The 14,892-nt window shown below is 43.9% G+C and overlaps 1 protein-coding gene across 2 annotated transcripts in view; it reads left to right on the forward strand.

The window, feature by feature from the left end:
• The window catches only part of LOC139369026 (troponin T type 2a (cardiac)), a 33,221-nt gene that overhangs the window by 342 nt on the left and 17,987 nt on the right, over positions 1-14,892 (forward strand). For both annotated transcript variants that reach the window (XM_071108609.1, XM_071108608.1), the window contains exon 2: positions 530-577. The gene's annotated coding sequence lies outside the window, so the exon portion shown is untranslated. The remainder of the gene's footprint in view (positions 1-529; positions 578-14,892) is intronic.

The following is a 14,892-nucleotide window of genomic DNA, read 5'->3' on the forward strand; positions in this document are numbered from 1 at the left end:
TATTGTAATATAGAACATGTATAGATGTATATTCATGTATGTAATATATAACATGTATAGCTGTATATTCATGTATGTAACATAATGTAATACAGAATATATATGGTTGTGTATATATGTATATTCATGGGTTTTTATGTCCCTTCACCTCATAGCTTAACTTTCAATTAGGGTTAGGGTTAGCTAGCTAACGACAACATTGTTTTCTGCCCAAAGTGAATCTGTCGACATTTATAATGATAACAAAGTTGTTTCAACAAATTTTTTGCCTATGTTAGCATTTTATTTACAAGACACTGTATTGTAATTTGGACAAAATCATCATTAACACCTTTTTAGAATAAGTGGAGGAACCTAAAAAGTTGGTTCATAACAATGTGACCGTGAAACCCATGAATAGGTATTGATATGGTAATAGACTGTATATGTATGTTTTGTAATATTTATGTATATATATATATATATATGTATATATGTATATGTATATATATATGTACATATATGTGTATGTGTGTATTGTTTTCTCTAGACCAGAGCAACCATGTCAGACAATGAAGAGGTTGAAGAGTTTGAGTAAGTCTTTATTCATTATATATGTACAATGGTGTAAAGCCACTAAGTAAAAATACTTTGAAGTACGACTTAATTATTTTTTAAGGGTATCTGTACTTAACTTTAGCATTTCGATGTGTAGCAGGACAGGAAAATTGTCCAATTCACACACTTATCAAGAGAACACGTGGTCATCCCTTCTGCCTCTGATCTGGCAGACTACACAGGCTTTGTTTGTCGATGATGTCTGAGTGTTGGAGTGTGCCCCTGGCTATCTGTAAATTAAAATAACAAGACCATTGTGCAAGACCAATGTAAATCATTTAGAGCATTTACTTTTACTTTCGATACTTAAGTATATTTGACCAATGACATTTGAGTATATTTAAGTATATTTGAAAACAAATACTTTTACTCAAGTAGTATTTTATATATCACATTATCAACCAGATATACTAACCTGTATATATGTAGTATCATATTATCAACCCTATCCCTACCTATAAAGTCTCACATTTCACTTACTTATATATTTAGTTGAATTTCTGTTTCTAATGCCTGTTGTTTTCTGTGATTATAATTTCTTATTCATCCACAGGGAGCAGAATGGTAAGTTCTGTGTGTGTGTGTGTGTGTTTGTACGTGTTTTATGTGTGTGTGTGTGCTTGCATGTGTTTGTGTGTGTGTGTGTGTGTGTGTGTGTCCGGCACAGCCAGAAGAGGACTGGCCCCCCCTCATAGCCTGGTTCCTCTCTACCCGGTACAGCCAGAAGATGACTGGCCCCCCCTCATAGCCTGGTTCCTCTCTAGGTTTCTAATCTCCACCCGACACAGCCAGAAGAGGACTGGCCACCCCACATAGCCTGGTTCCTCTCTAGGTTTCTTCCTAGGTCTTGCCCTTTCTAGGGAGTTTTTCCTAGCCACCGTGCTTCTACACCTGTATTGCTTGCTGTTTGGGGTTTTAGGCTGGGTTTCTGTACAGCACTATGAGATATCAGCTGATGTACGAAGGGCTATATAAATACATTTGATTTGATTTTGATTTGTGTGTGTGTGTCTGTGTGTGTGTATGTGTATGTGTCTGTGTGTGTATGTGTATGTGTGTGTGTGTGTCTGTGTGTGTGTATGTCTGTGTGTGTGTGTGTATGTGTGTGTGTGTGTGTATGTGTGTGTGTATGTGTGTGTGTCTGTGTGTGTGTGTGTCTGTGTGTGTGTGTGTGTGTGTGTGTGTGTGTGTCTGTGTGTGTGTATGTCTGTGTATGTGTGTATATGCGTGTGTGTCTGTGTGTGTGTATGTCTGTGTGTGTGTGTATGTGTGTGTGTATGTGTATGTGTATGTGTGTCTGTGCCAAATCAAATCATATCAAATTGTAATGTTATTGGTCACATCCACATGGTTAGCAGATGATAATGTGACTGTAGCGAAATGCTTGTGCTTCTAGTTCCGACAATGCAGCAATATCTAACATGTAATCTAACAGTTCCATAACAACTACCTAATACACACACATCTAAGTAAAGGGATGGAAAAAAATATGTACATATAAATATATGGATGGGCCATGACTGACCGGCATAGACGAGATGCAAAAGATGGGGTAAAATACAGTACATACATATGAGATGAGTAATGCAAATATGTAAACATCATTATTAAAGTGGCATTGATAAAGTGACGAGTGATCCATTTTGTTAGAGTGGCCCATGACCTCAAGTCTGTATGTAGTCAGCAGCCTCTCTGTCTTTGTGGTGGCTGTTTAACAGTCTGATGGCCTTGAGATAGAAGCCATTTTTTCAGTCTCTCGGTCTCAGCTTTGATGCACCTGTACTGACCTCGCCTTCTGGATGGTGATGAGGTGAACAGGCAGTGGCTCTGGGGATGATCTTTTTGGCCTTCCTGTGACATCGGGTGCTGTAGGTGTCCCAGAGGGCAGATAGTTTGCCCCCCAGTGATGCGTTGTGCAGACCGCACTACCCTCTGGAGAGCCCTGCGGTTGTGGGCGGTGCAGTTTCCATACCAGGCGGTGATACAGCCAACAAGACGCTCTAAAATGTGCATCTGTAGAAGTTTGTGAGGGTATTAGGTGACAAGCCACATTTCTTCATCCTCCTGAGTATGGGGAGGCGCTGCTGCGCCTTCTTCACCACGCTGTCTGTGTGGACCATTTCAGTTTGTTCGTGAATTGTACGCCAAGGAACTTGAAACGTTCCACAGCACCCACTGCTGTTTCCATGATTATCTCCTTTGTTTTGTTGACGTTGAGTGAGAGGTTATTTTCCTGACACCACACTCTGAGTGCCCTCACCTCCTTCATATTGTCTGTCTCGTCGTTGTTGGTGATCAAGCCTACTACTGTTGTGCCGTCTGCAAACTTGATGATTGAGTTGGAGGTGTGCATGGCACGCAGCCATGGGTGAACAGGGAGTACAGGAGAGGGCTGAGCACGCACCCTTGTGGGGCCCCAGTGTTGAGAATCAGTAAAGTGGAGATGTTGTTTCCTAACTTCATCACCTGGGGGTGGCCCGTCAGGAAGTCCAGGACCCAGTCGCACAGGGAGGGGTTGAGACCAAGGGTCTCAAGCTTAAGGATGAGCTTGGAGGGTACTATGGTTTTGAATGCTGAGCTGTAGTCAAGGAACAGCATTCTTACATAGGTATTCCTCTTGTCCAAATGGGATAGGGCAGTGCGCAGTGTGATGATGATTGCATTGTCTGTAGACCTGTTTGACCTGTTGGGGCGGTATACAAATTGGAGTTGGTCTAGACCAGGGGTGGGCCTAGAACAGGGGTGGGCCTAGACCCTAACCCTAGACCAGAGGTGGGCCTAGACCAAATCAAATCAAATCAAATGTATTTATATAGCCCTTCGTACATCAGCTGATATCTCAAAGTGCTGTACAGAAACCCAGCCTAAAACCCCAAACAGCAAGCAATGCAGGTGTAGAAGCACGGTGGCTAGGAAAAACTCCCTAGAAAGGCCAAAACCTATGAAGAAACCTAGAGAGGAACCAGGCTATGTGGGGTGGCCAGTCCTCTTCTGGCTGTGCCGGGTGGAGATTATAACAGAACATGGCCAAGATGTTCAAATGTTCATAAATGATCAGCATGGTCGAATAATAATAAGGCAGAACAGTTGAAACTGGAGCAGCAGCACAGCCAGGTGGACTGGGGACAGCAAGGAGTCATCATGTCAGGTAGTCCTGGGGCATGGTCCTAGGGCTCAGGTCCTCCGAGAGAGAGAAAGAAAGAGAGAATTAGAGAGAGCATATGTGGGATGGCCAGTCCTCTTCTGGCTGTGCCGGGTGGAGATTATAACAGAACATGGCCAAGATGTTCAAATGTTCATAAATGATCAGCATGGTCGAATAATAATAAGGCAGAACAGTTGAAACTGGAGCAGCAGCACAGCCAGGTGGACTGGGGACAGCAAGGAGTCATCATGTCAGGTAGTCCTGGGGCATGGTCCTAGGGCTCAGGTCCTCCGAGAGAGAGAAAGAGAGAAGGAGAGAATTAGAGAACGCACACTTAGATTCACACAGGACACCGAATAGGACAGGAGAAGTACTCCAGATATAACAAACTGACCCTAGCCCCCCGACACATAAACTACTGCAGCATAAATACTGGAGGCTGAGACAGGAGGGGTCAGGAGACACTGTGGCCCACTCCGAGGACACCCCCGGACAGGGCCAAACAGGAAGGATATAACCCCACCCACTTTGCCAAAGCACAGCCCCCACACCACTAGAGGGATATCTTCAACCACCAACTTACCATCCTGAGACAAGGCTGAGTATAGCCCACAAAGACCTCCGCCACGGCACAACTTAAGGGGGGGGGGGGGGGGGGGGGGGGGGGCGCCAACCCAGACAGGATGACCACATCAGTGACTCAACCCACTCAGGTGACGCACCCCCTCCAGGGACGGCATGAGAGAGCCCCAGTAAAGCCAGTGACAGCCCCTGTAATAGGGTTAGAGGCAGAGAATCCCAGTGGAAAGAGGGGAACCGGCCAGGCAGAGACAGCAAGGGTGGTTCGTTGCTCCAGAGCCTTCCGCTCACCCTCCCACTCCTGGGCCAGACTACACTCAATCATATGACCCACTGAAGAGATGAGTCTTCAGTAGAGACTTAAAGGTTGAGACCGAGTTTGCGTCTCTGACATGGGTAGGCAGACCGTTCCATAAAAATGGAGCTCTATAGGAGAAAGCCCTGCCTCCAGCTGTTTGCTTAAAAATTCTAGGGACAATTAGGAGGCCTGCGTCTTGTGACCGTAGCGTACGTGTAGGTATGTACGGCAGGACCAAATCAGAGAGATAGATAGGAGCAAGCCCATGTAATGCTTTGTAGGTTAGCAGTAAAACCTTGAAATCAGCCCTTGCTTTGACAGGAAGCCAGTGTAGAGAGGCTAGCACTGGAGTAATATGATCCAATTTTTTGGTTCTAGTCAGGATTCTAGCAGCCGTATTTAGCACTAACTGAAGTTTATTTAGTGCTTTATCCGGGTAGCCGGAAAGTAGAGCATTGCAGTAGTCTAACCTGGAAGTGACAAAAGCATGGATTAATTTTTCTGCATCATTTTTGGACAGAAAGTTCCTGATTTTTGCAATGTTACGTAGATGGAAAAAAGCTGTCCTTGAAATGGTCTTGATATGGTCTTCAAAAGAGAGATCAGGGTCCAGAGTAACGCCGAGGTCCTTCACAGTTTTATTTGAGACGACTGTACAACCATTAAGATTAATTGTCAGATTCAACAGAAGATCTCTTTGTTTCTTGGGACCTAGAACAAGCATCTCTGTTTTGTCCGAGTTTAAAAGTAGAAAGTTTGCAGCCATCCACTTCCTTATGTCTGAAACACATTCTTCTAGCAAGGGCAATTTTGGGGCTTCACCATGTTTAATTGAAATGTACAGCTGTGTGTCATCCGCATAGCAGTGAAAGTTAACATTATGTTTTCGAATAACATCCCCAAGAGGTAAAATATATAGTGAAAACAATAGTGGTCCTAAAACGGAACCTTGAGGAACACCGAAATTTACAGTTGATTTGTCAGAGGACAGACCATTCACAGAGACAAACTGATATCTTTCCGACAGATAAGATCTAAACCAGGCCAGAACTTGTCCGTGTAGACCAATTTGGGTTTCCAATCTCTCCAAAAGAATGTGGTGATCGATGGTATCAAAAGCAGCACTAAGGTCTAGGAGCACGAGGACAGATGCAGAGCCTCGGTCCGATGCCATTAAAATGTCATTTACCACCTTCACAAGTGCCGTCTCAGTGCTATGATGGGGTCTAAAACCAGACTGAAGCATTTCGTATACATTGTTTGTCTTCAGGAAGGCAGTGAGTTGTTGCGCAACAGCCTTTTCTAAAATTTTTGAGAGTAATGGAAGATTCGATATAGGCCGATAGTTTTTTATATTTTCTGGGTCAAGGTTTGGCTTTTTCAAGAGAGGCTTTATTACTGCCACTTTTAGTGAGTTTGGTACACATCCGGTGGATAGAGAGCCGTTTATTATGTTCAACATAGGAGGGCCAAGCACAGGAAGCAGCTCTTTCAGTAGTTTAGTTGGAATAGGGTCCAGTATGCAGCTTGAAGGTTTAGAGGCCATGATTATTTTCATCATTGTGTCAAGAGATATAGTACTAAAACACTTGAGCGTCTCTCTTGATCCAAGGTCCTGGCAGAGTTGTGCAGACTCAGGACAACTGAGCTTTGAAGGAATACACAGATTTAAGGAGGAGTCCGTAATTTGCTTTCTAATAATCATAATCTTTTCCTCAAAGAAGTTCATGAATTTATCACTGCTAAAGTGAAAGTCATCCTCTCTTGGGGAATGCTGCTTTTTAGTTAGCTTTGCGACAGTATCAAAAAGGAATTTCGGATTGTTCTTATTTTCCTCAATTAAGTTAGAAAAATAGGATGATCGAGCAGCAGTAAGGGCTCTTCGGTACTGCACAGTACTGTCTTTCCAAGCTAGTCGGAAGACTTCCAGTTTGGTGTGGCGCCATTTCCGTTCCAATTTTCTGGAAGCTTGCTTCAGAGCTCGGGTATTTTCTGTGTACCAGGGAGCTAGTTTCTTATGAGAAATGTTTTTAGTTTTTAGGGGTGCAACTGCATCTAGGGTATTGCGCAAGGTTAAGTTGAGTTCCTCAGTTAGGTGGTTAACTGATTTTTGTCCTCTGGCGTCCTTGGGTAGACAGAGGGAATCTGGAAGGACATCAAGGAATCTTTGTGTTGTCTGTGAATTTATAGCACGACTTTTGATGATCCTTGGTTGGGGTCTGAGCAGATTATTTGTTGCAATTGCAAACGTAATAAAATGGTGGTCCGATAGTCCAGGATTATGAGGAAAAACATTAAGATCCACAACATTTATTCCATGGGACAAAACTAGGTCCAGCGTATGACTGTGACAGTGAGTGGGTCCAGAGACATGTTGGACAAAACCCACTGAGTCGATGATGGCTCCGAAAGCCTTTTGGAGTGGGTCTGTGGACTTTTCCATGTGAATATTAAAGTCACCAAAGATTAGAATATTATCCGCTATGACTACAAGGTCCGATAGGAATTCAGGGAACTCAGTGAGGAACGCTGTATATGGCCCAGGAGGCCTGTAAACAGTAGCTATAAAAAGTGATTGAGTAGGCTGCATAGATTTCATGACTAGAAGCTCAAAAGACGAAAACGTCAGTTTTTTTTTGTAAATTGAAATTTGCTATCGTAAATGTTAGCAACACCTCCGCCTTTGCGGGATGCACGGGGGATATGGTCACTAGTGTAGCCAGGAGGTGAGGCCTCATTTAACACAGTAAATTCATCAGGCTTAAGCCATGTTTCAGTCAGGCCAATCACATCAAGATTATGATCAGTGATTAGTTCATTGACTATAATTGCCTTTGAAGTAAGGGATCTAACATTAAGTAGCCCTATTTTGAGATGTGAGGTATCATGATCTCTTTCAATAATGACAGGAATGGAGGTGGTCTTTATCCTAGTGAGATTGCTAAGGCGAACACCGCCATGTTTAGTTTTGCCCAACCTAGGTCGAGGCACAGACACGGTCTCAATGGTGATAGCTGAGCTGACTACACTGACTGTGCTAGTGGCAGACTCCACTATGCTGGCAGGCTGGCTAACAGCCTGCTGCCTGGCCTGCACCCTATTTCATTGTGGAGCTAGAGGAGTTAGAGCCCTGTCTATGTTGGTAGATAAAATGAGAGCACCCCTCCAGCTAGGATGGAGTCCGTCACTCCTCAGCAGGTCAGGCTTGGTCCTGTTTGTGGGTGAGTCCCAGAAAGAGGGCCAATTATCTACAAATTCTATCTTTTGGGAGGGGCAGAAAACAGTTTTCAACCAGCGATTGAGTTGTGAGACTCTGCTGTAGAGCTCATCACTCCCCCTAACTGGGAGGGGGCCAGAGACAATTACTCGATGCCGACACATCTTTCTAGCTGATTTACACGCAGAAGCTATGTTGCGCTTGGTGATCTCTGACTGTTTCATCCTAACATCGTTGGTGCCGACGTGGATAACAATATCTCTATACTCTCTACACTCGCCAGTTTTAGCTTTAGCCAGCACCATCTTCAGATTAGCCTTAACGTCGGTAGCCCTGCCCCCCGGTAAACAGTGTATGATCGCTGGATGATTCGTTTTAAGTCTAATACTGCGGGTAATGGAGTCGCCAATGACTAGAGTTTTCAATTTGTCAGAGCTAATGGTGGGAAGCTTCGGCGTCTCAGACCCCGTAACGGGAGGAGTAGAGACCAGAGAAGACTCGGCCTCTGACTCCGACCCGCTGCTTAATGGGGAAAACCGGTTGAAAGTTTCTGTCGGCTGAATGAGCGACACCGGTTGAGCGTTCCTACAGCATTTCCTTCCAGAAACCGTGAGAAAGTTGTCCGGCTGCGGGGACTGTGCCAGGGGATTTATACTACTATCTGTACTTACTGGTGGCACAGACGCGGTTTCATCCTTTCCTACACTGAAATTACCCTTGCCTAGCGATTGCGTCTGAAGCTGGGCTTGTAGCACAGCTATCCTCGCCGTAAGGCGAGTACAGCGACTGCAATTAGAAGGCATCATGTTAATGTTACTACTTAGCATCGGCTGTTGGAGGTCCTGACGAACCGTGTCCAGATAAAGCGTCCGGAGTGAAAAAGTTGAGTAGGAAAAAACAAAAATATAAACGTAATTAAAAAGTAAAAACCGTAAATTTGTCAGGTAGCAAAACAGGTTGGCAACAAAACGCACAGCAACTCAAAAACAAGTCTGCAAGTCGTGACCGGACCAGGGTGGGCCTAGACCCTAACCATAACCCTAACCCTAGACCAGGGGTGGGCCTAGACCAGGGTGGGCCTAGACCCTAACCCTAGACCAGGGGTGGGTCTAGACCAGGGGTGGGCCTAGACCAGGGGTAGGCAACTCCAGTCCTTGAGGGCCTGGTTGGTGTTACACTTTTCTCCTAGCGAACACAGCTGATTAATTCGAATTGCATGGTTTGAACAAAGGATCCACTTCGGGAAAGTCATATTCCTGGTCGTAGTGCTGATAAATTGATGACGCTCTGATATCCAACACACACGCACGCACGCACGCACGCACGCACGCACACACACACACACACACACACACACACACACACACACACACACACACACACACAAAACACACACACACAGACAGATAGACACAAACGCAGATACACACACACACAAACACATATAAACACACACAAACACATATATACACACACACACACACACACACACACACACACACACACACAGACACACAGACAGACAGATAGACACAAACGCAGATACACACACACACACACACAAACACATATAAACACACACAAACACATATAAACACACACAAACACATATATACACACACATATACACACACATATACACACACACACACACACACACACACACACACACAGACTGTTTTTGTGTGTGTGTTTGTGTTTTATTTATTTTATTTAACCAGGTAGTTTAGTTGAGAACACGTTTTCATTTGCAACTGTGTGTGTGGCACTGGCTTCTGTACTGCTGTTTAGCTGATACACTAACATAACTCTTGAGAGGAGAAGGAGGAAGGAGAAGAGGATGAGGAGGATGAGGGAGAGGAAGAAGGTAGTGCTCCTGCTGCTGCTTACAGTTTTTTTTGATTGCTTAAGCACGATTTTCAAAACAGGGCCCGTGTTTTCAAAACACTACACACAATTAGCACAACCACACACCCAAGTAGCAAAACACTACAGATCCTTTGCAAAATTAAACACTCTTGTAAAAACTATACACTTCTTTTTAAAAACCACACTTTGTTACCATATGAAACACACACGTTTCACATTACTATACTCTGTTGACACGAGTTACACTCTGCTGTGATAAACCTAAAACACTTTTAGCACTTCTACTTCCCTATGATTAGAGTAGGCTACTATCAACAAAGTACAAATATAATGTAAATTCACCAAACACTACACAAGACCAATGTTGCAGACTGAAGAAACTCATTTATTTCTCAACACGCCCAAAATGTTGACATGGAGATTCATAATACTGTAACCAAACGTCACTTTACATATTGTAAGTTCAAAAAAATAAAATAAAAAATAACTAGACATTGTCTCTTCGCCTAGCTGGATCTGGCCAGAGAATTTCATCAACATCGCAGGCAATGTTGTCATTAGCAAGACACCTTGGAAAGAAACGTCTTGAATGACGAATCCATCCTTGTATTGCTGCTACCTCCATCTGGTCACAGGCCTCCTCCATGGCTTGGATGAGGGGTACCTCAGCCTGGAGACGGAGGTCATATACCTTCCACCGCCATGCAGAGAAAAAAATGTTCTGTAGGGTTGAGGAATGGAGAGTGTGGTGGAAGATATAGGACTGTGAAATGTGGATGTTGGTGAAACCAGTTCTGAACCAGAGCAGAGCGGTGGAAAGACACATTGTCCCAGACAACAATGTATTGCATATGATCGATTTGATTTGCTGCTGTTATGTTGTGCAATTGGTCCAAGAATGTAAGTATGAGTGCTGTGTTGTAAGGGACCATATGGGCATGGTGGTGGAGGACCCCATTCTGGGTAATGGCTGCACATTGCCCTGGGACATTGACTATAGCCCTGTGGCCAATGATGTTTCTTCCCCTCATTCGTGTTCTCGTCAGGTTGAACCCAGCCTCATCTACGTAAATGAGCTCATGCTGGATCTCCTCTCCATCCATTCGTAAAACAGTGTCAGGCAAAATTGTGTAGTTCAGTGTAGATCTAGTATACATATTACAGTACAGTAAAATATTGTGAGACAATATGCAAGATCACACTGCTAAAGTGAATACAAACCACTGCATAATCATGCTGCAGTCGTTTCACCCTTTCGGAATTGCGCTCGAAAGGCACTCGATAAATTTGCTTCATTTGAATATGTTTTTTGTTTAGGATGCGTGTTGATGTTGAGACCTGATGGATATCGTGGAAAATGGCATGGTTATTGACAATGTTAGCTTGGAGCTGCTTGAGTGTTATAGCATTGTTGGCCAAAACTATGTTTACTATCTCCCTATCTTGCTGTTCTGTGAACATAGGAGGCCTTCCCCCTTGTCGTCCCTGACCCTCAATCCTATGTAGAAAAAAACAGTATACAATAGTACAGTAATTTCACAGGAAACGGTAACAGAAGTGCTGATAGTGCATAGAATATAGTATAAGCAGTTACTGAAACCGTGCAGATGTTTTTGATATGATGATATTTTTACAATACCTATTTTCCAGTCGAAATGTTCTCATCACACTTGCCCCTGTATATCGGCTTAGATTTGGCTCCCTCAGCGTCAGGCCGTGGTTGGAAACGTGGTCAACCAGTGTTGAGCGGATCTCATTTGTCAGATTCGGTCCTCTATGAGCACCTTCTTGTCTTCCTCTTCCTCTTCCTCCTCGTCCTCCTCGTTCTCCTCCTCCTCGTCCTCCTCGTTCTCCTCCTCCTCGTTCTCCTCGTCGTCGTCGTCCTCCTCCTCCTCCTCCTCGTCGTCTTACTCTTTCTCTGACTCTTTCCATTGTGCTTGAAGACCGATGAACTCACCTGCTGCTTTTATAGTGCTAGTGTATACACCTGATTGGTGTGTCTACAATTAAGCAAACAAGTGTTTGCACACCTGATGACTGTGTTGAACCAATTGGTTGGACGGTGTGGTAATTTGACAGTCAGTGCTTTGGTATTGCAAGGACGTGACTTCATGATAGATTTTTGTGTGTAATGTATGTTAAGTGTGTTTAGTGTTTTGCAAATCACTGTGTGTATAGTTTTGCAACAAGTGTGAGGTTGACAATGTGCTTATAGTTGTGCAAATATGGGCTGATGTTTTGATTCTTGAGTGTAAGGTTTTGATAATAGTGTACTACTTTTAATTTTAGTGTGTAAGCAATCAAAAAAAACTGTATCTATGTTGCTACCTTAACCCCCCCCCCCCCCCCCCCCCCCCACTCCCAACACACACACACATGAATGCTCGAAGATGTACTGGGGTGGAGCTTCTGTCAACTAATAATTATCAGTCGGTGCTGACTCTTCAACTCAGCCACCACTGTCATGTCGGTCTCTCCAGCTCAGCCACCTCCTTCTGTCATGTCTGTCTCTCCAGCTCAGCCACCTCCTTCTGTCATGTCTGTCTCTCCAGCTCTCTCACATATATATATATTTTTTTAGGTTCTCATTGAAGTCTATCAGTTCCATGAGCTCTCTTTTTATGCTTCCTGCCCTTAAATTTGGCTCTGGCGTCTGTGAACTTTCTGTTTTGTACACCAGCTTCAAACATCTGTGGTTATTGGAAATACAGTGCCTTCAGAAACGATTCAGTCCCCCTAAACGTAGATGTTTTGTCACTGATCTACACTCAATACTTAAAAAATGTATTCAAAATAAAAAGCTGAGAAGTCTTTTAGTTATTTAGACAGCAGACTGGGATAGGGAGCGATTGAATATGTCCGTAAATACACCAGCAAGCTGGTCTGAGCATGCTCTGTGGACGGGGTTAGGGATGCCGTCTGGGCCAGCAGCCTTACGAGGGTTAACACGTTCACGTCGGCCACGAAGAAGGAGAGGGGCAGCCCGCAGTCCTTGGAAGCGGGCTGCATCAGCGGCAATGTATTATCCAATTGGTCAGACCAGCATTGAATAGTTCTAGTCACAGGTACATCCTGTTTGAGTTTCTGCCTATAGGACGGTAGGAGCAAGATGTGTAAAATGGAGCCGGAATTAGATGGTAGACGTTTTACGTGCCCCCAGCCGATTGTGTTTTTCATTTGTTTATTTGCATTGTTTGTAACTTGTTTTTTGACTTATTTTGTACATAATGTTCCCGCTACCGTCTTTTATGACCGAAAATAGCTTCAAGACATCAGGACTGTGATTACTCACCACGGACTAGCAGAATCCTCTTTTTCCTTCACGACTCTGACGACTCTGACAAGCCCGACGCGAAGGATACACTGCTTCTCTGATCCCCGTGATCTGCATGAAGAGGAGACTGAGAAAGAGTGGCCGCAGGTCGGGCTGCCTTCTGAGAATTCGTAGGCGATCAAATTAACCCCCAATTCCCTCCATTCTGCTAGCAAACGTGCAATCTTTGGACAATAATTGACAAGTTACACGGAAGATTAAACTACCAACGGGACATTAAAAACTGTAACATCTTATGCTTCACGGAGTCGTGGCTGAATGACGACAACATCAACATACAGCTGGTTGGTTATATGATGTATCGGCAGGATAGAACAGCGGCATTTGGTAAGACAAGGGGCGGCGGTCTTTGTATTTTTGTAAACAACAGCTGGTGCACGATTTCTAAGGAAGTCTCAAGCTATTGATTGCCTGAGGTAGAGTATCTCATGATAAGCTGTAGACCACACTACCTACCAAGAGAGTTTTAATTTGTACTCTTTGTAGCTGTTTTACATACCACCACAGTCAGAGGCTGGCACTAAGACAGCATTGAATGAGCTGTATTCCGCCATAAGCAAACAAGAAAACGCTCACCCAGAGGCGACGCTCCTAGTAGCCGGGGAGTTTACAGTTTTTTTTGATTGCTTAAGCACGATTTTCAAAACAGGGCCCGTGTTTTCAAAACACTACACACAATTAGCACAACCACACACCCAAGTAACAAAACACTACAGATCCTTTGCAAAATTAAACACTCTTGTAAAAACTATACACTTCTTTTTAAAAACCACACTTTGTTACCATATGAAACACACATTTCACATTACTATACTCTGTTTGCACGAGTTACACTCTGCTGTGATAAACCTAAAACACTTTTAGCACTTATCAACACACCCAAAATGTTGACATGGAGATTCATAATACTGTAACCAAACGCCACTTTACGTATTGTAAGTTCAACATTTTTTTTTTAAATAACTAGACATTGTCTCTTCGCCTAGCTGGATCTGGCCAGAGAATTTCATCAATATCGCAGGCAATGTTGTCGTTAGCAACATGGCTTGGATGAGGGGTACCTCAGCCTGGAGACGGAGATCACATACCTTTCACCGCCATGCCGAGAAAAACTATTCTATAGGGTTGAGGAATGGAGAGTATGGTGGAAGATATAGGATGGTGAAATGTGGATGTTGCTGAAACCAGTTCTGAACCAGAGCAGAGCGGTGGTAAGACACATTGTCCCAGACAACAATGTATTGCATATGATCGATTTGATTTGCTGCTGTTATGTTGTGCAATTGGTCCAAGAATGTAAGTATGAGTGCTGTGTTGTAAGGGCCCATATGGGCATGGCGGTGGAGGACCCCATTCTGTGTAATGGCTGCACAGAGTGTTATATTACCCCCATGTTGCCCTGGGACATTGACCATAGCTCTGTGGCCAATGATGTTTCTTCCCCTCCTTCGTGTACTCGTCAGGTTGAACCCAGCCTCATCTACGTAAATGAACTAATGCTGGATCTCCTCTCCATCCATTCGTAAAATTCTCTGAAAAACAGTGTCAGGCAAAATTGTATAGTTCAGTGTAGATCTAGTATACATATTACAGTACAGTAAAATATTATGAGACAGTATGCAAGATCACACTGCTAAAGTGAATACATACCTCTGCATAATCATGCCGCAGTCGTTTCACCCTTTCGGATTTGCGCTCGAAAGGCACTCGATAAATTTGCATCATTTGAATATGTTATTTGTTTAGGATGCGTGCTAGTGTTGCTGTTGAGACCTGATGGATATCGTTGTTTTAGGATGCGTGCCAGTGTTGATGTTGAGACCTGATGGATATCGTTGAACATGACGTGGTTA

The sequence above is a fragment of the Oncorhynchus clarkii genome, chromosome 16 (genome assembly GCF_045791955.1).
Source record: "Oncorhynchus clarkii lewisi isolate Uvic-CL-2024 chromosome 16, UVic_Ocla_1.0, whole genome shotgun sequence".
Taxonomy (NCBI): Eukaryota; Metazoa; Chordata; class Actinopteri; order Salmoniformes; family Salmonidae; genus Oncorhynchus; species Oncorhynchus clarkii.